Here is a 26,243-nt window from a genome sequence, read left to right as displayed (position 1 = left end):
GATGTTGGAGGGGTGAGTTGGGAATTCTCTTATTTCAGTGTCACATCAGTATCTGGGTTTTCACTTGCCACATAGTTCCCAAGAAAGGTTAACAGCAGAGATTTATGCAATGCTGAAAAGGATGGGCAGTGGGCAGTATGAATACAAAACTGTTAGGAATGGAACAGAACCATCTTCTGGAGAGCAGCATTCTGGTGCTATCTTGGAAGATCTAGAATTATGTTAAGTCCTGAGAAATTCTCAACATAGATCATAAGTTTTACACAGATAAGCAAAATATTCCAGGGTCATGATCTACCTGAACCACCATTTCACATATATATGCTGTTCAATCCCAGGAAAACTAGAGCAAAATATATTTATAGCTCAGCCTAAACTTTTACATTACCACTTCCAAACACAAACAGTGCAAAGCTGATATCTTGCCACTTATGAAACACTGTGGATGGAAAAGCACATATATGTATTATGCTCATGCTAACAAGTTAAAAAAAAAAGTATTTGCTCTTCTTTAATCCTCACTATTTATCTATAAAAGGAATGCATCAGTAGATCAAGATGATGAACTTCATCACCATGTAAGACAAAAAAAACTCTTTCTTTTTTTTTGTTTATTTTTTGTTTATTTTTTTTTTCAAGAAGGTCGTTGGCATTTCTGGCATCCAGACTCTGGGATGCAGCCTTTCTTTTTTTTTTTTTTTTTTTTATACAAAATCAACCTGCACAATGTGCACATGTACCCTAAAACTTAAAGTATAAAAACAACAACAACAACAACAACAACAACAAAGCTAGGAGAGAAAAAAATCTCTTTCTAATGAAGAAATATCTTACCCAAATGGCTTTGACTAAGTGTGTATATTGGGTACCAAACAGAAATAGGCACAGATATAGAAATGGAATTAAAAGCAAAGGCATCATTTCTCCTGAAAGTCTCTATTTCATGTAACTGATGGTCGTTTAGTACTATCTTATTAATAAAAGAGCACGGTTATTAATCTACACATTACATTCAATTAGTTAATGTATTAATGTTATTTTTCCCACATGTGGTCTGCCAGTGCAAGGAGCTGATCCTGATTATTATCACTTTTATTATATTGATAATTTGCCATCTATTATTTCAGGGACCTTAGAATAGATGTATTTTATAATGAAGAACCAAAAAATAGTATGTAGTGCATTAAATTTTGAAAGAAAGATAAATAGAGTTAGAAAGAGTCTAAGAAAATATAATCATAAAGATGTCCTGCATGAAACTAACTTACGGATATTTACATGTATTTGTGTGAAAAGTGGTACAAGAATCATCATTGCATTTCCAACTTGCTTGTGATTCCCCCATCATGGATTAATTTTAATTTAATCATTCTCTTAAGGCAAGAATTCAGAGTATTTATGTCACCCAATTCAAGTTTCCTAAGTAGAGTACAATTTGTCAATTGAACACTTACAATGCAGGTCAAGTCTACGCTTAAATAGTTTAAAATCATCTGGGGAAAGTAATTATATATGGAAGTAACTACTTTAAACAGCACAATTTATATTTAATTAATGTATGTTTTACATAATGCAAGGGAAGGAGAGTTAATTATAGCTAACACTTACTTGGTACTTACTATGAGCAGGATATTCTCCTAGGCACTAAAAGCCTTCTTCAGGAAGTTGTCATCTGAATTAAGTAATAAAGATGGAAAAAATTTCAACAGTTAGAGAAACATTGAAATATGCTTTAGGCAAAGAAAAGACCATGAATAAGAAAAGTAGCAGGTAGGAAAATAGTGCTTATGGCTACTGGAAGCTAATTGTGCATGACCACAGTGTAAGTAGCAAGAAGGTAAGATATAAATCTGGACACCAAAGCAGGGGTGATAAGGTGGAAACCTTGGATGCCATTTATCTTAGAAGTATTTTGAATGGAGAAATGACTAATCAACTCTCCAAAAACTGCATTTTAAAAACCATTACATTTGGTTCCAATGGATGAAATAATGGACCAAGCTTTGAAAATAGGAGGACATTTCATAGGATTTCAGGAAAACACAACTAGCTCAACAAAACTTAACAAGTAAACAGACAGACTCAACCACTAACGTGTCAATTGGGAACTTTGTTCTACTTCCTAAAATACTTAAAAAATAACTTCAATAATGACACAACTTTTTATTGTTTGTTTATCTGATTTTTAATCACTTGTCAGCAATCCAAGGCTAGTAAGGAGGCTCAATGACATCTCCAGGACTCATTCAACTCTTTTTCCTGTTTTGCCGAACTTAGCAGGGACTTTTGACCTTAAATTTGCAAGCTGGCTGCTGCATTTCCAGTCATGCATTGGCATCTGAGCAGAATAAGAGCAAGAACAAAAGACTCGTACAGTCATTGTATACAGTCATCCCTCAGTATCTGCAGGGGGATTGGCTCCAGTATCCCCCACGAATACCAAATTCACAGATGCTCAAGTGCCTTATAAAACATGATATTGTATTTGCATGTAACCTACATACATCCTCCAGTATACTTTAAGTAACCAGTTCTTATACTGTATTGTTCTTTTTACTTGTGATATTTTTTATTATTGTATTGCTGTGTCTTATTGTTTTTTTTTCAAACATTTTTGTTTGTTGTTTTTGAGACAGGGCTTCACTCTGTTGACACCTGGAGTCCAGCAGCTCAATCTTGGCTCATTGCAGCCTTGACCTCCCCAGGCTCAGATGATCCTCTCACCTTATCCTCCAGAGTAGCTGGGACTACAGGTGCACGCCACCATGCCTGGCTAATTTTTGTAAATTTTGTAGAGATGGGGTTTCAACATGTTGCCCAGGCTTGTCTTGAATTTCTGGGCTCAAGCGATCCACCCACCTCAGCCTCCCAAAGTACTAGGATTACAGGCATGAGCCACGGTGCCTGGCCTCTGAATATTATTGATTGGTAGTTGGTTGAGTGTGCACATGCAGAACCTGCAGATAAGTAAAGCCAACTGTACTAGCAAAGTTTTGCCTTATCATTAAGGATAGCAAGACTTCCTCAAATATTTGGACTCACAACTACCTGCCAGAAACGTGTACCATGACCACCCACTGTCATAAGGAAATGAAGTTCACTTTCCAGTCTCTATGATATAGTAAATAAAAAAAGAAATCTCAATGACAGAGAAAGAGAAAAGAAGCCTTCAGTAGCTGCCAAAGCAGTAGATTCAGTGGTATTATCTGGGGGAGGAAAAGGTACTTCTCTTAATGTACTTGTTCAATTCTTGACTATACTTTCCTAATACTGGTCTAAGAATTTATACTCAGAATCACGAGTAGAAGTGATGGCTCCCAACAGATTAAAGACTACTTTGACAGGATTCTTGACTATACTTTCCTAATACTGGTCTAAGAATTTATACTCAGAATCACGAGTAGAAGTGGATGGCTCCCAACAGATTAAAGACTACTTTGACAGGAAGAGTGAAACTAGTTCCATGTGGACAGAGAATTGAATGAGACAAAATTCATGATAAAGGGATTACGGCAATGGAAAGCCACAGGGCAACAAACATCATATAGGTACTTATGTCTAACACCATTCTGACTACTCAACAATGATCGTCCCCATCTTCCTGCAGTGCTTTTGTCCAGTAATCTGTAGCCTTGTTCATATGGAAGGTGGGTATCCCCGGGTAGATTATAATTCATCTTAGCCAGTCATAAAAATCCAAAACTCCTTTGCCAGTGATTAGACTAACAGTGATTATATGACCCCCAGTTTTAGCCAATGAGACATAAGGACAAAATCTACTGGGAGTGTATAGAATAAGGTTTTCTTCTGGATTTAAAAAAAAAGCAATATTTTTTTGTGTGCCTCAGAGTTGCTATTGCCATCTGTGAGAATGAAAAGAGCTGTAACCTACACAAATAGCAAAAAGGGAAAATGTAAAAAACATGTGGGTACCTGATGATTTAACTTAGTTACTGAAGCAGCCCTGAAATCACCCTCCCCTGGATTTCTTATTGAGATAACAATTATTTAAGTCGCCATTAAATGGGGAGTTTGTACTTGCAGCCTAGAGCATTTTAAATGATATTATATCAGTTAAAAAGCAACATTCACATTAAGAGTGTAACATTCAAATTAAGATTTTAGGAATCCAAAGAAGAAATTAAGGGGCTAATTTAGATCACAGATCATGGTCTCGGATTTAGGCCCATGAATACAGATGCAGGAGAGAACAGAAGTAAATAAAAAGAGGAAGTGTTCACAATAAAGTAACTTCATGATTTAAGTACATTTTGTTCATACAAAACGGAATCTTGGAATCTAAATAGAAGATTAGCTCTCACTCTTTGGCCAACACAGATGTGACAGTTTATTGACTCACTTATTATCAGTACAAAAGTCACTGTGCTATTACGCACTGGGTCTCAAAGTAGCATATGCAACAGCCCAGAAAATGGCTTTGATGGGAATAAGACACTAATTAGGGCTTTTGCAAGGGTCCAGCAGGTCTGCCATGGCACATCTGGCAGAAAAACAATGGAGAGTGTCTGTGATTGACATGAGGAAACTCTGACATTAAAGTATTTCTGTCAGATTAACACTTTTCTCATGCTATGATTCTACTGGCTTTTATGAAATATAAACCTTTATTAAGCTGAATAAAATTTATAGCAGAACAAAAATGATGATGAATAACATATGAAGTTATTTCATTGTAAAATGTACTTTTCAGGAGGCATTAGAGGAAGAAAATGCAATATAACTGATATATACTTTGTGATAATATCCATTTACAATTAGGATCATTTCTGGGCTATGTGGTGTGATTGCTAGGACAAATCACAGTGTATGCTGTAACCTTCCCACACTCAATATTTTTATCCAGTAAAATATTGTGTTCAAAATAAATCTCAAGGGCAGCCTTGAAGGAGAAAAGAAGTAGGAAAAGAGTATAACACTTTGGTCTGTGGAGAAGGAACAGCACAGTCCCTCCAGCTATTCATTAATGGTAGTGGAGGGATTTATAAACTGATTAAATGTGTTAGAATCTCATCTGACTTTGCCAGCACTATCATGGTTCACAAAGACTTTAATATATGAAATCTCACTTAAATTTGAACCAATCATGAGTAACAGACATTAATATTCTTCTCCTGATGTTCTGTATTAACCTCTTCCACAACATTCAGTGTCTACCCTTCTCCTCAGTTCCCTGTGACCCAAAAGAATGAACTCTACCAATGATACCACCCGAGCTAGCTTCTACTTGGATTCAGCCAATGGGAGGAATGACTGGGAAATCAGAAGGCGGGAGGAGGAATAATTCTTCCCCAGCTCCCTCACTATGTCGGTACCACAGTTCTTGCAGTGCTGTATCCATCTATGGCTTCAGCATCTAATGGGAGTCCCCCTCCTCAGTGGCTCCTATTCTCACCAGGCTCCAGTGATACATTTTTCCCTATGAATTTTCAAGCCTAGTGTGGTAACAGCTTCCATGATATTTAGGTCTTAGATGTGTTGATATCTGCTAACAATTTCCTTAACCCTGACCATACCTCTATAAATAATTTATCAGAGTGTGACTTCTCTTTCTGTTGAGACCCCAAATCGACACATTCCCCACTTCAATTATGAGGTTTAGCATTGTTAACTGACTTTTCCAAACACACAGCTAGTAAGTAAGAGTAACTTACCTATCTTCTGTTCTCAGTCCACAGCTCATTCCCTTACACCATATTGTCTTTATATGTATATGCATTTTAAATACCTGCTTTCCTCTTTCCACTTCTGTGTATCACCAGAGAAACTCAATTATCAATAGTCAAGACCTAGAAGACTTCTCAATTTGTCATAATTTCAAAAAGGCTTTGATCAGTGTTCATTTCAGAAAAGTATCTGAAATGTAAACTCATTGAAGCATTTTTTCCATCACTTTCATAAAAATTATTCTTCTAAGTAAACAATTATGATCCTCACAATGCTGAAAAGTTTTGGGAAGGAATGACTTATTAAGAAGTAAGCAGTTCAGCAGAATAAGACTATTTTTTCTGAAATTTTTTTCAGAAAAATATGATTAAACAAAGTAATAAAACAAAGTGTATTACAATAGCCATTCAATTCTTCATTCATATCAGTATAGCCCTGAAGGCACACAATACTTAGGCCAGCATTTAATTGACTAAGGCTATGAAAATAGCTATAGGGAAGTCATATCAAGAAGCAGAGATACATTCTCTGTTTCATTTTTTTCCTTTTTTCTGTGGTTGGTTTAGAATGCATAAACTCATTTATAGAAATAACTAAAAAATTATAACAATCTTTCAGTTCTATTTTGCTCTTTCTGAAATCATGATGATTTTTGATATATGTAGAATGATACTATTAAAATTGTCAGCTGGGCATGGTGGCTCATGCCTGCGATCCCAGCACTTTGGGAGGAGGAGGTGGTTTGATCACCTCGGACCAGGAGTTCAAGACCAGTCTGGCCAACATGGCAAAACCCTGTCTCTATTAAAAACACAAAAATTGGCCAGGCATGGTAGCACACTCCTGTAGTCGCAGCTATTCTGTAGGCTGAGGCAGGAGAATTGCTTGAACCCAGGAGGCAGAGGTTGCAGTGAGCTGATATCGAGCCAGTGCACTCCAGCCTGGGTGACAAAGCAAGACTCTGTCTCAAAAAAAAAAAAAAAAATTACAATGTTATAAAATTAAAAACTAGATCTTGTCTTTAATTATATGATGACTTCCTCCTAGGTGAACTTTATGTTTTTATTTCAAAGACAAGCTAAATTTTTTAAGTTGAGCATGAACCAGATTATTATAATTACAACTATTTGACTATGAGTACTTTTTCTCCTAAACTCTAGGTTCCTTAAGAGCAGGTACCACATCATAATCATTTCTGTAATTTCAGAACTACTCTGAAATATAGTGGTACACTATATTTCACTAGCTAAATGTATGCTGAATTAATTGTGATATTTTAGCACAAATATACCCTGATAATTCTTTGCCATATTTGTACTAAATTCAAAATGTTTCCTAATGACTATAATGCTGTTTCTGTGAAATAGGGTTATATATTTTCTTCTAATATTCCTCAAAGACAGTATGTCAGTCAACCACCTTAGAACATTCACACTTCTATCTATGAGATTCTCAGCCTTCTTTTCCCCAAATTTACAGTAACAGTGTAACTGCTAGCTACAGTTTCTATATGAGTGTGTGTCTTCACAAGCACTCTGGACATGAAATGCTTTTGTACATGTATAACTGACAGCACATAAGACAGAAAAAAGACTTTACTTGAACTTTTTAAAAGGTAGATATTGTTGACTCTGGACACCAGAATCTTAATTTCAAATTGCTCAATCGTTGGTTGAGTCTCAAGTTCAATCAAGTTGAGCTTTGGGAAGGAATGACTTATTAAGAAGTAAGAAGTTCAGCATAATACGACTATTTTTTCTGAAACTAATTTTCAGAAAAATATGATTGAAAAAGGCAATAAAACAAAGTGTCTCAAAATAGCCATTCAATTCTTCATTTATATCAGTATAGCCCTGAAGGTACAAAATACTTAGGGCAACATTTAATTGGAGGCGCCATAATGCTTGCCAAATTGTAATACATGTACACATCTTCCTTCTTTCTTCCATTTGTTTGAATTGAGAATTTTTTTCCTATTCCACTTATTTTTATTTCTGTGAATTTGAAAGTTACTCTTATTGTTTGCCCTAAAATGTCAGGCGCATATTTAACTCTTGGAAGATTAAATTATTATTTTTATCCTCTCAAATGAAATAGTACAACTTTAACATCCAACCATTGATATCACCTGAAAGATATATTTCTCTCTCTCATTTATTAAGCACTATGGATCGCTTTTTTTTACCACCATTCATTTTATTGCACTTTTTGAAAGAAATTATACTGAATATGTAAAAATAACTGTAAAATATTCAAATAATAAATTAATAGAATTAAAAAGTACATCCTTCTTTATCTTCCTCCCTACCTCCCACCCCTTCTAGTAATAATCCCTGTTAACAACTTAGTTTGTATCCATCTGGATTTACTCTTCTACATTTACAAACAGGTAGATATAGATGCAGATATGCATATGTATGATTTGAAATGATTATTATTTTGAAGGTTTTAATAAATTGGATCATTTTTTCTTTTTCCTTTACATCTTCAAGAGATTTTTCTGTCTGTACAATACATCATTTCACTGAAGAGGAAATAAAGACCCAGAAAGGTGAAGTGACTTGCCCAAAGTCACACAGCTATTAGCCCCAAAGATCTTTATGAAAGATTTTCCTCGCTTATCAGTCAGGATAGGCTAGATTGTACTTCCGGCAACAATTAATCTTTAAAATCACAGGGGCCTGCCACTACAAAGATGTGTTTCACACTCATTTAATAAGTCCATCACTGTCTCTCCACTCACCTTACCTCCAGGACTCAGAAGCAGCCTCTGCCAGTCTCACAGCAGAGGGAGAAGGAAGATGCCAAATCATTACCTGGCCCAGAAAGCTTCCTCAATAACATTCCATTGGTTAGAGCAAATTACAGGAACAAAGCTGACATCAAGATGGAAGTATAATTGTCAACAACAAGAGGAGCCATAATGCTTGGCAAATTGTAATACATGTGCATGTCCTCCTTCTTTCTTCCATTTGTTTGAATTGATTGAGAACTTTTTTCCTATCCCATTTTTTTCTCTCTGTGAATTTGAAAGTTACTCTTAGTTTTTACCTTAAAATGTTAGAAGCATATTTAATTCTTCAAAGATTATTATTTTTATCCTCTCAAACAAAATTATTTAACTGTAATGTCTAAGCATTGACTTACATGCTATTATTCTCTACTATTTTAGTTATTTTTATTATTTCACAAATCATATTCTATTGCTTTGGGTTTTACAGACAACATTTGTGGTGATTTATCCATTTTTATCACATATTCTAGTAACTCTTTCCTTTTTTAATTACAGATATTCATTGTGGAATTATTTTCTAGCCTTTCAGAGTGTATCCTTTAGAATATCTTTCGGTAAGGAGCCATTAGTAATAAACTCTCTGTTTGACTCTCACTGAAAATGTCTTTGTATCTCCCTCTTCCTTGGTTATACTATTCCAGGTTAAGATTTATTTTTGTATCACACTTTGAAAATGTTATTTTGCTATTTTTTGGCTCCATTATTGAGGATGAGAAATATTTGGCTGATCTAAATGTTGTTTCCAGTATTTAATCTGTCTTTTCCTTCTGGGTGCTTCTAAGATTTTCTTCTTTGTCTTTGATCATCTTCAGTTTCAGTAGGATGGATCTTAGGTTTGACCACAAATCTCACAAGAGTTATAGTTAGATTGTCTTAAGAGATATTATATTTTCTCCCGAACCCAGAACCTCAGCAAAGAGTAATTACTCCTTGTTGGCCGGGCGTGGTGGCTCACGCCTGTAATCCCAGCACTTTGGGAGGCCAAGGTGGGCAGATCACGAGGTCAGGAGATCGAGACTATCCTGGCTAACATGGTGAAACCCCATCTCTACTAAAAATGCAAAAAATTAGCCGGGCGTGGTGGTGGGTGCCTGTAGTCCCCGCTACTCGGGACGCTAAGGCAGGAGAATGATGCGAACCTGGGAAGCAGAGCTTGCAGTGAGCCAAGATCGCGCCACTGCACTCCAGCCTGGAAGGCAGAGCAAGACTCCGTCACAAAAAAAAAAAAAAAAAAAGAAAAAAAGAAAAAAAGAAAAAGAAAAAAAAGGAGTAATTACTCCTTGTTGATTATTTTACAGATGGTGTAACCATCACTGGTCTGACTTTATGCAGAGGTTCTCTTGTTAAACTTCTGACATAGCAGGACCTAGGCTTTGTCTTTTGACTCTATAGTCCTACGCAGCCATATAAATGAAGCTCATGGAACAAACCATGGATAAATGGAGTTCCCTAGAACAGTCAGGGACTTGAATCTTGCTCACCCAACTCTAGATTAATGATCTTCACTATATGCTTCCCTTTTGAGGATTTATTCGACTTCTTTCTGAATCAGCAATGCAGTTATAGATGTATTTATAGATGATTTTCATAAGTGGGTAGGGAAGATAATGTGCCAAAGCACTGCCAAGGAAATTCCTGATGGGCTTGTTTAACAAAAAATTCATAAGCATAAAGCTTGCCGCTCGCTCGTGCTCTCTGTGTGTGTGTGTGTGTGTGTGACATTTCCCACTTGCAATTTTTTAAATAGGAAGAAAAGAGTTTAATTTAATTGAACCTATTTGGTGAAATAAATGAAATATCACTTGCTAAATACATACATATAATAAAAAACAATATACAGAATACTTTTTAAACAAAATTTACATTTAGATTAAAATAAATTATACAAAATTGATCTTCTTCAAAAATAGCAATATTTTCTATAATATTTCTAGATAAAATAAAAAACACTTATTTTTGTAGTTTTCCAGCTTTTGCTTATAAATCAAGATGAGGCAGAAGATATAGTCATGGAAAAAGACAGAAGAAAACAGACAAGTCAGTTGTCAGTATTCACGGCCTCTGATTCTGCCTTGACCATAAATGAAAGTGTTCTACATACACCTGCTAAAAAGCATATGAAGATGTAGGTTCAACAAAGAAATATAAACAGTAACAACCAAATGTGGAACAACAACGGCAGGCTTTTCCATTCAACTTTAACTGTAACTTGTTCCCTTAAGTTCATTTACTAAAGATAAAACCTGCACTAAAATCCTTGTTTCTTGATCTCACAAGCTTCTCACTCTGGTAATTCTTTAACTGTCAATTACAGATTTTTAACAACGTACCTGAAATTCTTATTAGTCAAAGGTCAATTATGAGGTTTATTGTAACATATTATAAGATGTAATCCTTATTCCCACACTTCCCCAAGATATACTTCTTCAAAGAATTGATAACTCAATATCCAAGAACCAAATCCAAAGTGATAATAAATGTTATACCCAAAATGACTTAACTAAAACAATTCCAGAGTGCCAGTGGCAGAGATCATGCAGACATAAAACAGGGTGTTTTCAATGCTAGCTTCTGGAAGAAAAAAATAGGTCCTCAAAGAATCAGATTTCAAGCAGGAGCCATTTAAATAGTAAGATTATCAGTAATTAATGTATTCAATGGGAGGCCTATCAGCAGAGATATTCAGTGATTGAGTGACCTGCATACAACTTACAGCTTTTCTTCCAAATATCAAATGTAAGATAAAGCCCGTTTAAAGAAGCTTTTCAGTATTTGTAATGATTTCTGAATTATCTGTGGGGAATTCTGACTTAATTGGATAATGTTTGATATATGTGTCCACCATTAAATCCAGATCATGCTTTAGATCAAAATTTATGTTAAGCAAAGCCAAGTTACTCGATCTTTGGTCTGTCAAAGGGTTCCTCAAGTATGTTTTGAGATGCTTTTGTCCATTTTCATACCACTAATTCTCAACTTTTATCACAGGAAGGATACACAGGACCTTCAGCAATGCATACACATTAGTAAAAAACTTGATTTAGTCAAGTGGAGAGTTTCATAAATGGTGGATGGAAGCTCGACACTCTTCCCTCTGTCTTTCCATTTGATTCCCCAACAATGCAGTTTGGCTGAGAGCACATTGGGATGGGGTAAGTCACTTCTATACATGCCAGTATAGTGTTCCTCTAATGTGTAAAATTTGAGCTGACCTATGACTGAGGGTACCAGAGATAAGCACTTAAGAGCTTTGAGGTGCTGTTCTGAAAATCTGTCTTTAAGTTCCTGAATAATGTGCTCCACTGTTGAACACGGGTTTTCTTTATAAAAACTCTCATAGGGTAGTTGGAATTTCAGGTTACCTTGCTGAGCTCTGTGGAATTTCCCAGGGAATTTCATTTGAATATCAAGTTGGATTGTCATATTGTGGCTTCCTCAAACCAAAACTCATTATAAACTTCAATTTTTTCTGTCACGTTACTGAGTGACTGCAGTATTGCAGTCAAGCTACTGGCTGCAGACAAGACCTCAGAGGTTTGCCCCTAGAGATTTTTCCAAAAGTCTCTTGTTTAAAAAAAAAAAAAGGACATTTTAAAGAACAACAATGGTAAAAATTAAATCAAAATCTGTTACTGTACTTCAGGGTACAAATGCTTGGGCAGCTATACGATTATTGCATCTGATATTTGTGTCACTATTTGTACCATGCCAACATAAAATAAGTGCTTTCACAAGGTCCACTAAAATTTCAAAAGCATCCTGCCCTCTTGTCCATGGAGAATGGCAAATTTCCTTCAGTTCTTTACCCCTTTCTTCACTCTTCAGGAAAAGAAAAAAAATAACATTTTCATGTTCTAAAAGCAGTTGTGGTAATTGATTGATAGAAAAAAAGAACAGGCTGGGCGCAGTGGCTCACGCCTGTAATCCAACACTTTGGGAGGCCAAGGAGGGGGATCACGAAGTCAGGAGATCGAGACCATCCTGGCTAACACGGTGAAACCCCGTCTCTACTAAAAATACAAAAAAAATTAGCCAGGCGTGGTGGCGGGTGCCTGTAGTCCCAGCTACTGGGGAGGCTGAGGCAGAATGGCTTGAACCCGGGAGGCGGAGCTTGCAGTGAGCCGAGATTATGCCACTGCACTCCAGCCTGGGGGACAGAGAGAGACTCCATCTCAAAAAAAAAAAAAAAGAAAGGAACAAACTTCAATTGTTCCCAATGCAACAGAAACTCCCCATAACAGTCAGTGATTCTACCAACCACATATTTAAGACATAAGAAGAGGAAGAGATATCTCCTCTGTAGATACCTTGGGGATATGTTTTTCAAAGTCTAGAAGCGACTACTTTCATTTTGGAAGAAAATTCAGTGGACAGAATGGAAGCCTGCCCATAATAATACTCCATTTGTAGCCCCCACTTCTCAGTGGCCACAGTGTGGAATTTTAAAGCCAAACTTTGTGCATCAGCTTCCTAAGGTGGGAAGCCTACAACATCCTCTTTCAGGTTATGAGATTCATGGACAAACCTCACCAACACAGGTGATGCTCTTCCCCCACTATGTCCTCTCTATTGACAGTGATAAGGGAAAGAAGAGCGAGTCTCTTACTTCCCTGAACATTTCTTCCTGAATATAGCTGTGACAGATCTCTAGCATCTGTTTCTGATAGGTTTCTTAACAGAACAGTGTGTTAACTGCAGTTGTCTCAAAGTGCTTTCTCAGGACCTCTTCAACAGAATTTATCAGCCACTCCACCAGTTCTTAGAAGTTATCAGGAGTAAAGAGACCTTCTGGGATTTAATCAGCTTCATGTTTATACAGAGGTACGTTTTGCTTTCCTGTAAGAATACAAATTTCTAACAGAAATTTTAGGTATTCTTTGTTTTGCTTCTCTTCAAGGGTTAAAGATAAAATGTCCTCATCTCCTTCTTCCGCACTTGGGATTCTAAGCATTGCTGTTACTAGTTTCTTTGTATTATTTTCTTTTCCTGTTGAGAAGTTTGGTCATTTTTTTTCCTGTTTCCATGTTCTGATTTCATCTTCACTCAACTCTTTTATTCATTTTCTATGTCTACTATGTGGATTGTCTAAATGATTGGTAAGAGCACATCGTGTGGATGTTGCATTATCTCAAAGAACTGCCCTATAAATACAAGGTCTACAGATCATAGAGTTCTCAAAGTGTTCGGCATATAATTTATAATGTTTATTTAGTTGATTAGGTGTTTTATTTTCTAAGTCTCTGCTCTGCTACAATTCTCCACCCTCTCCTGGCATCTGGCCACAACCCCCAGAACCTGAAGAAGGTCAGGTCAGACTCCTTGCTCTTCCCCTTGCAGTTGGGGGCAGTGCTGAAGTTCAGCCTTGTCACTGCTTGCCTGGTGACCCAGACCCTCATCCCACATCCTCAGAGTAGCCTACAGGCCTGTCTGGCTGGAGAGAGAAGTCTGGCTGGTGACAAAGGGAGGGGCAGGCTACACATGCTTTTCTCCTTTTAAATTCCAGTATTTATTCAGGTAGGATATGTTTTCTCTCTAAGCTCAGTGTTTTGAAATCATCAATACCACCAATAACATGGCAAACACACTATGAGCATTGACAAATTGCTGACAAGAGGACTAAGAATTCTCCAGAACCACAATTAATGATTACTAGTTGAACTCTATTTCTATTTTCACATAGATTCAAGTAAGTTTTCAGAAAAATTCATCATTATCCAAACCTCTCACTATCCCATATCTAAAGGGAACCAAATAATTCAGATATTCAGATATCACAGCATCCTTTAACATGTGAACACAACTATCCAAACAAGTTATCTAAACCCAGGAACAAGTTATCTAAACCCAGGAACTGAGTAAATTCAAAGAACAAAGGTTACTTGTATTAAATAAGACCTAGTATAAGAAAGTGATATGTATGGCATAGATGAGGTAAAGAGTACAGACTTTATGGACATAAGGAAGATCAGTGGAAGATAGAGAACTAGGTAACAAAAGAAAAAGACATTACATTTCTCTAACTCTCATAGGCAAGAAGAGAAAAGCATCATATAGGTGAAATGTAATTTCCAAGAGCCATTCGTCATTCATCTTCTTGAAAAGTCTATGATTTTTTTCTTATATCATCCTATCAGATATCTTTTCTGTATTGATTAAATATGGTTAAGAATATCCACTTGTTTCTCTGGCAGGGTGCTTTAAGTTTAACAGCTTCAGTCCTACTTACATGCATTCCAGCCATAGTTTGGATATATCACTGACCAAGAAAAATGAGTGGAACTGCACAGATAAATTTGTGAAACAAATTCTCTGCAACCTCTTTCTTTCTTCTCCTCTGCCCCCATCTATAACTCTCAGTGCCAAATGCAAGCACATTTCTAAATCTCCTTGTTAATCCGAGAAAGATTCAAATACATTTATACTTTGAAAAAAAAACACATTTCCTCTGTGTTAACTCTGCTTGTTCTTTTGTTTGTATGGTAAGCTTTCATCTCTAATTGTGAAATGCAAAGTTGTCTTCTGTTTAAGAGTATCTAGCTTCAGCCTGCCAAGCAGAAATTGTTGCAGGATGCCTGAGAAATCTTCTAGGAAGGATAATAGTTTGATTTTTCCTGTTCCCACTTCCCTCTCCAAATATTGGCATTTGCTTCCTTGGAGAATATTAATCCTTGGCCTCCAGTTCGCTTAAACTGCTAAATGAGGAAGGCTATATTCCACAAACATCTCTTCCCCTTTAACCACTCTACCAGTCCAAAAATAAGAGATAAAAAAATCCCATACAGATCAACAATAATTTTACAAGTTTGTTTTTTACTTCTTCCAAACCTGTCCTGGCTGTCATTCCAAATGAATCTCTATTAGTGGAATTTCAAATGTTGTGCTAAGTAGCAGGAATGTAAGTTTGGGGCCTAGACTCTTGGCTATTAAACAAAACCCAACAAAACCCTAGCTGTGGTGTTTTAAACTTAAAATTTGTTTGTGGTCTGGTTATATATGAAATTCAGCTATTTCTTTTTGGTTTGTATGTTTGTTTGCGGGGTCATTTTGGTTTTAATTTTTTTATTTTTAATTAATTTTTAATTGAAGAAAATTGCATGTATAGTGTACAATGTGATGTTTTGATATATATATACAGTAAAATGGCTAAATCAAACTAATGAACATATCTGTCCATTACTTTACATACTTGCCATTTTTTTTTGTGGTGAGAACATTTAAATCTACTATCTTAGCAATTTTTAAGTATACAATACATTGTTTTTAACCATAGTCACCATGTTTTACAGTAGCTCTACTGAACTTTTTGTTTTGTCTAACTGAAAATTTGTATCCTTTGAACATCTTCTCTATTCCACACTGCAGCCTCTAGTAACTACCATCATACATTCTACTTCTATAAATTTGACTTTTAAAAATTCCACATATAAATGAGATTATGCAGTACTTTTCTTTCTGTGCCTGGATTATTTCACTTAGCACAATTTCCTCTAGTTTTATCCATGTTATTTCAAATGATAGAATTTCATTCTTTCTTAAGACTGAATGTTATTCAGTCTTAAAAATTGTGTATATTTTCCACATTTTCCTAATCCATCCATCCACCCATGACATTTAGGTCTTTCCATGCCTTAGCTACTGTGAACAATGCTGCAATGAAAGTGGGCGTGCAGATACCTCTTCAGCACCATGATTTCATTTCCTTTCTAGATATATCCAAAAGTGGAATTGCTGAGTCATATGATAGCTCTATTTTTAATTTTTTGAAGAACCTCCCCACTATTTTCCAATATGGCTGTACTAATTCACATCCCCTCCAATGGTGTTACAAGGGTTCCCTTTCTCTATATCCTCCTTAACACTTATCTCTTGTCTTTTTGATAACAGCCATCCTAACAGTATGAGGTAATATCTCATTGTAGTTTTGATTTGCATTTCCCTGATGACTAGTGATACTAACAATTTTTTCATGTACTTTTTGGCCATTTGTATATCTTTATTTGAGAATTTTTTTTTAGGTCTTTTGCCAAATCCTTAGGGAAATCAAATAACCCACTTTGTAATTGGGTTATTTGCGTTCTTGCTATTGAGTTGTTTGATTTTCTTAAGTGTTTTGAATATTTAACCCCTTATCAGAGGTATGGATTGCAAATATTTTCTCACATTCAATAGGTTGTCTCTTCACTCTGTTGATTGTTTTCTTATTGTGCAAAAGCTTTTACTTTGCTTTTGCAAACATTTGTAATTCCATTTATCTATTTGTAATTCCATTTATCTATTTTTGATTTTGTTGCTTGTGCTTTTGAGGTTACATACAAAAAAAAAAAAAAAAGAATCTTTGCCCAGGTCAATGTCAAGGAGCATTTATCCCATTTTCTTCTAGAAGTATTACAGTTTGAGGTCTTACATTTAAGTCTTTATTTTTAGTTGATTTTTATATATAGTGAGAGATAAGGCCCTAATTTATTTTGCATATAAATATCCAGTTGTTTCAACACCATTTGTTGAAGTGTGTGTTCTTGGCAACTTCGTTGTAGATCAGTTGACCACGAATGCAAGGATTTATTTATGGGCTTTCTATTCTGTTCTATTGGACTACATGCCTGTTTTGTACAGTACCATGCTGTTTTGATTACTATAGCTTTATTCTCTTTGCTCAAGATTGCATTGGCAATTTGGGGTCTTTAGTAGTTTCATATGAATTTTAAAATTATTTTTTCTATTTCTATAAAAAATGTCCTTGGGATTTTGATAGAAATTGAGTTGAATCTGTAGATCACTTTGGTTAGCATGGACAGTTTAAGCAACATTAATTCTTCCAATCTCTGAACATGGGATATCTTTTCATTTATTTGTGCTTTCAATTTCTTTCATATATGTTTTCTAGTTTTCAGTGTACATACACATCTTTTATCTGTGGTTAAATTTATTCCTAAGTGTTTTTTATATGCCATTGTAGGCTGGGAGGGGTGGCTCACGCCTGTAATCCCAGCACTTTGGGAGGCTGAGGTGAGTGGATCACGAGGTCAGGTGTTCAAGACCAACCTGGCCAACATAATGAAACTCCATCTCTATTAAAAATACAAAAAAATTAGCCAGGCGTGGTGGTGGGTGCCTATAATCCCAGCTACTTAGGAGGCTAAGGCAGGAGAATCCCTTGAACCTGGGAGGTGGAGGTTGCCGTGAGCCGAGATGGTGCCACTGCACTCAGCCCTGGCGACAGTGCGAGACTCCGAATCGAAAAAAAAAAAGCTATTGTTTAATTTCTAGTTCTTTCCATCACTCACTATTTTATGCTTTATTGGATAATAGGATGTTTCTGGCTTTGTAGACCTTAATTTTTTCCATTGCCCCTACTCAACTAAATTTATTCAATCAAAATAATTTATCTTAAATCTCACCCATTCCTTGGATTTAAAAGGCCCCTAAACTAATCCATTCACATGGGTACACTAGCCGTATCTCTACCTCCAACCATAAGGCTGAATCATGGTGGTTTTCTATTACGCTGTTGAGCTGTGTCTACGATGTGTTTAGAGAATTATGAGAAAATTCTTTTTTCAAGTTCTCCAAGTTATTAATGAGAAAAAAAGATGAGCTATTTCTTAAATTAAATATTTAATTGTTGCACAATTCTAGCAAATGAATTAGTCATACTCATGTATAGAATGCCTTTTTTTAAAAAAAGCCCTGAGAGTTAGTATGACATAAGCCAGAGCAGGAAAAATACTTTTTTAAAAATTTCTTATTATTATTATTTATTTATTTATCTATTTATTTTAAATTCTAATTGACAGAAAATAATTGTATATAATTCTGGGTCCATGTGATGTTTTGATATATGTATACATTGTAAAATTATTAAATCAAGTGAATACACATATGCTTTCAAAATGGATGAAACAAAATGAAGCAGTTAAAAATCCTGGTACCAGAAGTTTATGTAGATGAGTTTAGTTTTTCCACAGTTGTTCAATCTCAGAAAAAGAAAATAGCTCATATTGGTGCTAAGAGTACATGATCTGAAGTATGCCAGCTGGAAAAACCTTCCTTTAGAGGTTATTGACCTAAATTTCGAAATTGGAGTTCCATTTTGAGACAACTTACAGACATTTGATCCCCTATTAAAATAAAATCTGTCCTATTTCCATCTTCATCCCATGGGTATTATCATCTTTTGTTCTAGTAATACTTTCTGGATAATCAGTTTAAAATTTAATTTTAAAATATGACATCTGAGATAGCAGATGAATATATTAAGGAGGATATCATAGTGTTGCTGAGGATTGGACCTGTAATGTGAGTGATCTATTAGTTGTGAAAACACTAATATCTCTGTTTTGCTATAGTGATCAAAAGCTCTTGCTTGGAATACAAAAATGAATTTTTAAAATATAATTTACATATTCAACTAATCAAGCTGTTACAGTTATTATCCTACAAAGAAAATTTTATAGTCCTATTTCTTCATTTTATTTGAGAAAGTAATGTTGAAAGAAAAGTCGTAAGACCAACAGAATCACTCATTTGCTGTTCATACTTTTGCTTTCCTATAACAGTTCTACAGTCCCTCTAAAGATTTATCTGCAGCCTATGAAGAGCATCAGCCATAATAAAATCATAGTAATAAAAACTCTTAGCTCAAAACTAAATGTTTAATTATTAGAAAGTCAAAATTCAGTTAAATTATACCAAATCAATTGTTCTCTCTCATGTAAAGAGAATGAAATGTGAAGGACAAGAAAGCACTAAACACATTTGTGATTTTATTTTTACCCGCAGGAAGCAAAAGAAGAATGTTCCCTAGTGAAGAACTGAGACAGATTATTAATTTTATAATGACAGTCCCAAGATTAAGCAGTAATCATTCTCTTTGGTTGTATAATTGCTAATTCAAAACTATCCAAAAAAGAAAAACCTCTTAACATCAACATAATGGACCTGGGATGGCTGAATGGAACATCTTGCCTAGATTTGAGAAGTCCATTGTACACCACATTAAAAAATAAAGCTATGGCTTGAAGATTAACACAGGAAGAAAACTTATGTTTGAAGAAATATTCTAGTTGTTTCACCACAATTTTAATATCAAATTTTTAAAAATATTCTAGTTGTTTTACCTTCTGACCAAGAAGCATTCTCTTCAAAATTATGTGGTTCCTTGAAAGTTCTCTAATAAACATCAAGCCCAACCTCTTTTAACTACTTGCCGTACGCTACCTACAATTTGTATTTTACTATATGTAGGTTGGTTTATTGTCTTCATAGGTTTTATAGTGAAAAAAGAGTTAACTAGCTGACACACAAAAGGATATAGAGCAATTTTAACAAAACAAATATTTGGTAAAATAGAAATGTATGTTTATTGCAGCACTATTCACAATAGCAAAGACTTGGAACCAACCCAAATGTCCATCAATGATAGACTGGATTAAGAAAATGTGGCACATATACACCATGGAATACTATGTAGCCATAAAAAAGGATAAGTTCATGTCCTTTGTAGGGACATGGATGAAGCTGGAAACCATCAATCTCAGCAAACTATCACAAGGATAAAACACCAAACACCACATGTTCTCACTCATAGATGGGAATTAAACAATAAGAACACTTGGACACAGGAAGGGGAACATCACACACTGGGGCCTGTCGTGGGGTCGGGGGATGGGGGAGGGAAAGCATTAGGAGATATACCTAATGTAAATGACGAGTTAATGGGTGCAGCACACCAACATGGCTCATGTAGACATATGTAACAAACCTGCACGTTGTGTACGTGTACACTAGAACTTAAAGTATAATAATAAAAAAAAGAAATTTTGTACACTGTAAGCAAAGATAGCATTGTAGTCATCAGCAACATAGGTATTAAAAGCTGACCTAATAATGCCTTTTTTATCCCAATGGTCCAAAGTCATAGTGGCTTCTAGAATATAACCAAGGATGGGAATTAAAGTTTAATGCTCTGCCAGGAAGGCATTATAGACCATGTCCTTGATTTCCAATTCCCTACTTAGTGATTGTTTTTGCTTGTGTCAGGTGGAAATGTTCAGAAGAATAAACATTATTTAATAATTTCTGCAGAGCTGGAAGACTATCACTCAAAATAACATCTTTGAAATTGTTTTATATATAAAATGGTGAGACAAACAATTATGTATGAATCAATAGAAAAAAATCAAAGTTTATGGTTTAAGAGAAATAAATATAAAATCAGCAAATTCAAGTGAAAACAAGTAATAAAATTTTGAGTCAGAAATATTAGTATAAACTTAACTTTTTATTTTTTAAAAAGGTGCAATTTATTAACTCTGTCCATTGAAAAGGTCTAGGAAAAAAATGAAAATTCCAACAGTAAAGAGCATCCCTACTGCCTAAATTATACCAAAGCCTCATAAAGAAATAGATAATTATAAGGCTAGGAAAGAAAATATACATGATGAGTCTGGGACATCTGTTCATAGTAGAAAGTAATAAAAATATTAAAATATCAAAAAGACCAGAGATTCAACTTGAAGAGTTTTCCTTTAGATATAGGTGGGGTTATTTGAGCCTCGATAAGTATAATAACTACAGTGGATTGAAACAAACCAAATATGAGTTTACAAGTATATTTTAAAAGTACATTTGGTCAGCTCCTTAGAAGGATTCTAGGAAAGCGACTAAGTTTGATGAAAGTTGGCACACTGAGGGAAATAATTAAGCATCTATCCTTCTCTGTATCAACAAAACTTTAGAGTAACTAAATCAAATAATTGATAAGCAAGAAGATTCTCTTTATAATAGTATTCCAGCTTTTTAATGAAAGGAAGAAAAAAGAATAAAATTACAATATTACCATTTTGCAATTCTATAATAAATAAAGAGTTATATCAATATTTCCTAATATCATAAAATGAAGGATGGTGAGATATTAGATACCTTCCAATGGAAGTACAAAATTCCACTCATAAAGTAATTCTGGCCACATGATATTTAAAAAATCAAACCTGCATCTAATAAATATCTATCTATCTATCTATCTATCTATCTATCTATCTATCTATCTACAGAAAATGCAAGGAACACAGGAACATGCCAAACAAAGCCACAGTGATGCAAAGTAAATTGGCAAAAAAAAAAAAAAAAAAAGTAGGCAATTGGGATGATTTGAACACTAACTTATTCTAAGGAATTATTATTTACTTCTAGGTGGTGAATGGTATTATACTTTTAGAAGGGTATTTATCTTTTTAAAACATTCAGTAAAGTATTTAAAGATGAAAAATGCTATATCTGGAATTTGTTTCTAAACAATCCAGATGGGCTGGGTGTAGGGACATAATTAAACCAAGTATGTCACTGAATTGATGGTAGGTGACAGGTACACAGTGGACTTATACTACTCTTGTATATGACTGTGCATGTTTAAAATTTCACATAATTAAAATGTTTTTTAATCATAGCATTACAACAGAGTAAAAAGGATGCTTGCTATCCAACCACACATTTTCCCAACACTTTATATAAGAGCAGCAAATACTCAACAGAATATCCAAATTATAATCTGAATGATTCAAATAGAGTTTATATTTATTTAACTCTGTCCAATGAAAAGGTCTAGGAAAGCCGGGTGAGGTGGCTCATGCCTGTAATCCCAGCACTTTGGGAGGCCAAGGCGAGCAAATCACGAGGTCAGGAGATCGAGACCATCCTGGCTAACATGGTGAAACCCTGTCTCTACTAAAAAACAAAAAATTAGCTGGGTGTGGTGGTGGGCACCTGTAGTCCCAGCTACTCGGGAGGCTGAGGAAGGAGAATGGCATGAACCCGGGAGGCGGAGCTTTCAGTGAGCCGAGAAGGTGCCACTGCACTCCAGCCTGGGTGACAGAGTGAGACTCTGTTTCAAAAAAAAAAAAAAAAGAAAGAAAGAAAAGAAAAGGTCTAGGAAAAAATGAAAATTCCAACAGTAATGAGAATCAAATTATAATTTGAATGATTCAAATTATAATTTAGAAAATATCAATTTAGAAAAGATTAAGAGACCTAATTTATTCGATTGTTTAGGGAACAAATTTAGGCTCACCTTAATCCTAACTATTCCGTCATTTTGAGTAATCAATGGAGACAAGTTCTGTTAAAAATGTCCACAATTAATATTTATTTGAAAAGTGTAGATAGATAAAATGATCTTAGACTCATTTGTAGGAATTCTGAAAGAAAGTTTCTAATTACCTTTAAACACAGATGGCTCTGGAGATCTGAGAAATATTTCTGATTTATATAAAGGGGCAGATGTCAGGATAGCAATTTCCAGTTTAAAAATAGTGCTACTAAACATAACTTTTATATGATAGTAAAAATAATTTGACTGCTTAGTAAGGCAGAAGACAGTGCAATAAGAACAAATAAAACAAGGTATGAGATAATAGGGGTGGCTCTAGCTTCAGAAGAGTGCCTAGAAAGAGTACAGAGATATGAATGTTTTGGATACTCACTATGTTTGTGGAGAAGAATAACTGTGGAGACACCTTCCAAGCTCACTAGGAAAATAAAGTATAAGAGCTTAATGAATTGAGTGAAGTTCTATAATATTCTATTATACAATAAGTTCTCCTGACAGTAATGTTTATACAGCAGGACATGCTTACATTCCATATAAATCAACAGATTGATGACTAAGATAAATACGAACAATATGCACACCTGAGAGGTGAGGCTTTAGCCAAGCCCATTTGGAATTGTTAGAACTGATAATAATTTTTTGAAGATGTTCAGGACACAAATTTTGAAAAGAAACTTTATGGAAATGTGATATGGACAAATCCTGCATCCACTAAATCATTTTCCCCCTAAAGAAATTAATATTTTCAGGATTAAATTTAGTTAGAAATGCTAAAATGTTGACTACTGTATCAAGATAAAAAATCAAGTTCATGGGTTTTTGTACATGTTGCTGAAAACAGAAGATACATTCATATAAACTGAGCAGCAAGGAGTATCTCAATACCCTTGAAATAATTATTTATATTTCTTTTGGAAACCACTAGAACATCCTGAATAGACATATATAGAAATACGGATTATAATACACTGAACTATATAACATCTATTCATCATAGTAAAATAAATTTTTTATGATGTTTAATAAATTGGAGGGCTACATTTCTGGATATTAGATCCTAAACTCAGGATTACTCAAAGAGAGTAATGAAAATATCAACTATACATTCAAGCAATATAACTTTCAATAGAATCCTTGAGTGGAACAATGTCTATGCAGATTACGTCCTTATAATCTATTTACTTGATTTACATTCTTATAATCTATTACTAATCTACATTCTTATTATCTATTTACTTGATCATTACATGAAGAAGTATGTTTCAGAATCAAAGCATTTTACATATTAAAATGTATTATGTACAATTTAGAAACATGAAAACTTAGATATTAAACTTAGTGGAATAAGCACAGAAAAAAGTTAAAGCAAAATTTGATCACTTAGGATTAAAGATCTTACATATTACATTAGTGACATTAATAAGTTCATGCATCTAGAAATAAATTGAAGTACATAGTCTGGTAATACCAAAAAACACCTAACTTAATTACCATTTCTCTGTATATGAAATGTTTACATATATTACAAAGATTAAGATTCTTAATATTTTCTATTGATTTTTATATCTCATATATTAAGAAATAACTTTCTATATCTGCTAAACTATATTGAGAGACAATTCTCTGTGGTATCTCACGTTTCTGTAGAACTTGTGAGCAAAGGCACTGTCTTTTTTCTAGCCTATTTTTCTAAGGATGTTTGCATTTAAAACAGCCATGGAAGACAGAGATAGTATCCCTCTTGGAGCAAGGACAGGTTTGCTTACAGCTTTCAGGGTCTGCCTCCTAAAAGAAGGACAGGTATGTGCATTGCCCATTATAAAAGATTCAAGTTTCCTAAGCTCAGAGTACTGTCGTGTGCACACACAGATGTCATCTTGCTTCCTTAATGTCACCTTGTAGGAATTGCGACTTGTCAAGCTAGCACAAAAATGCTGATACTCTGCCTACTGCTATTGCTGTAAGTAATAAATAAACCTTTTTCTCTATTCCAGGAGTCTCATGTCTTTGACTAGCATCCATGAACTTTGGCAGGCTAACATGTTGCCTTGGAATTGGATAAACTCTCTGACCCTTGACATTCTGTTATATGTATTTTAATGTACTAAGTGAGGTTTAATTCTAAAAATATGAAAAGAATTAAAGGACGGATCTCATCTTTAATTCTTTGGAAAGTCTACTGCTGTTTCTGCAAATACTATGAATGAGTACCACAATTACTCCACATGTGTTTCATCAGTTCTACTATTGCTTCTAATTTCTTGATTCTAATCATTTCTACCAAAAGTGTTGCTTGGAAAGAGATCATCCCTGCTTGAGCAGGCTACTAGTCAAAATCTACCTATCCCTGGATCATGTACCCACTGGTGATATAATCAGACATGGCTGAGTATGAGGAGAAGGAAGGAGAGTACATAATACAAATATGACTTTCTAAAGCTTCCATTATGAATAGGGATTCTAGAAAGGACAGGTTCTATCTGAAGGGTCCCTTATTCTATCAGACACCAAAACTAGCATGGCTATTAGACATTCACCCTCTTTAAATAACCTCAATAGCAGTTACTACATGTCGATTTCTCTATGCTTCAATTTATTTGTAACAAAAAAAAAGGATTACAATAATTCAAACACAATTTACAACTACTTTCCGAAAGCTAATAAGCAAATGTGACTGAGTTCTTTAAATGAAAAGCGACATAAATTAAAATTATTATTTGATTTCAACACTCCTTCTCCTGAGGGTGCTTTTGTGTTTTCCTCTAAAGACACTGCAATTTGTTCCCAGTAGGAAAGTATCTTTCCTGTTCAGTACTTGGTATAGGATGAGTGCCAAATCTCCCTAAATTATATTTCTGCTCACTTCTAACAATTTATTAATTTTTTTTCTTTTTTTTTGAGACGGTGTCTCACTCTGTCACCCAGGCTGGAGTGCAGTGGCGCGATCTCGGCTCACTGCAAGCTCCGCCTCCCGGGTTCACGCCATTCTCCTGCCTCAGCCTCCCGAGTAGCTGGGACTACAGGCGCCTGCCACCACGCCTGCCTAATTTTTTGTATTTTTTTTTTTTTTTTTTTTTTAGTAGAGACGGGGTTTCACCGTGTTAGCCAGGATGGTCTCAATCTCCTGACCTTGTGATCCGTCCACCTCGGCCTCCCAAAGTGCTGGGATTACAGGCGTGAGCCACTGTGCCCGGCCAACAATTTATTAATTTTATAAGCTAACATCTTGACTAGTCTCTCAGCAGGTATAGATTTTGCAGTTCCTCAAACTTCCTATTTAGAGCTCCCTTTTCCCACTATTTAATTTTCATCAAGATAAATTTTTATAGTTATTATCTTATAATGGTAAAATTAAGAAAGCCGAGGTGAAAGTGGTCAAATGAAGGTGATTCCCAAATTTACCTTGAGCTGGACATAGAAATGAAGTCAAATAACAATTTTCTTTAATGTATAAAAATACAAAAAGTCACAGACAAGAGTTGTCTCGTTAGCCTTGCTTAAAACCATCCTTTTTCTACTGAAAATGCTCCCATATCCAAATTTCTGTCTTAAGGATCTACTTCACATTAGGACTAGAATCATTATACCTTAAAACAAAGATGTGATATGGTTCATTCTTCATTAAATTAAGCTAAAGAAAAAAAATCCAGATTAATTTGT

At 34.9% G+C, this 26,243-nt stretch overlaps 1 pseudogene; it reads right to left on the bottom strand.

The window, feature by feature from the left end:
- Positions 1 to 11,231: 11,231 nt before the first annotated feature.
- On the bottom strand, positions 11,232 to 13,875 carry LOC100609653 (52 kDa repressor of the inhibitor of the protein kinase-like; annotated as a pseudogene).
- Positions 13,876 to 26,243: the final 12,368 nt, after the last annotated feature.

This window comes from Pan troglodytes, chromosome 5 (genome assembly GCF_028858775.2).
Source record: "Pan troglodytes isolate AG18354 chromosome 5, NHGRI_mPanTro3-v2.0_pri, whole genome shotgun sequence".
NCBI classification, from domain to species: domain Eukaryota; kingdom Metazoa; phylum Chordata; class Mammalia; order Primates; family Hominidae; genus Pan; species Pan troglodytes.
The sequence above is the reverse complement of the archived record's forward strand: the minus strand, read 5'-3'. Positions and strand labels throughout refer to the sequence as shown.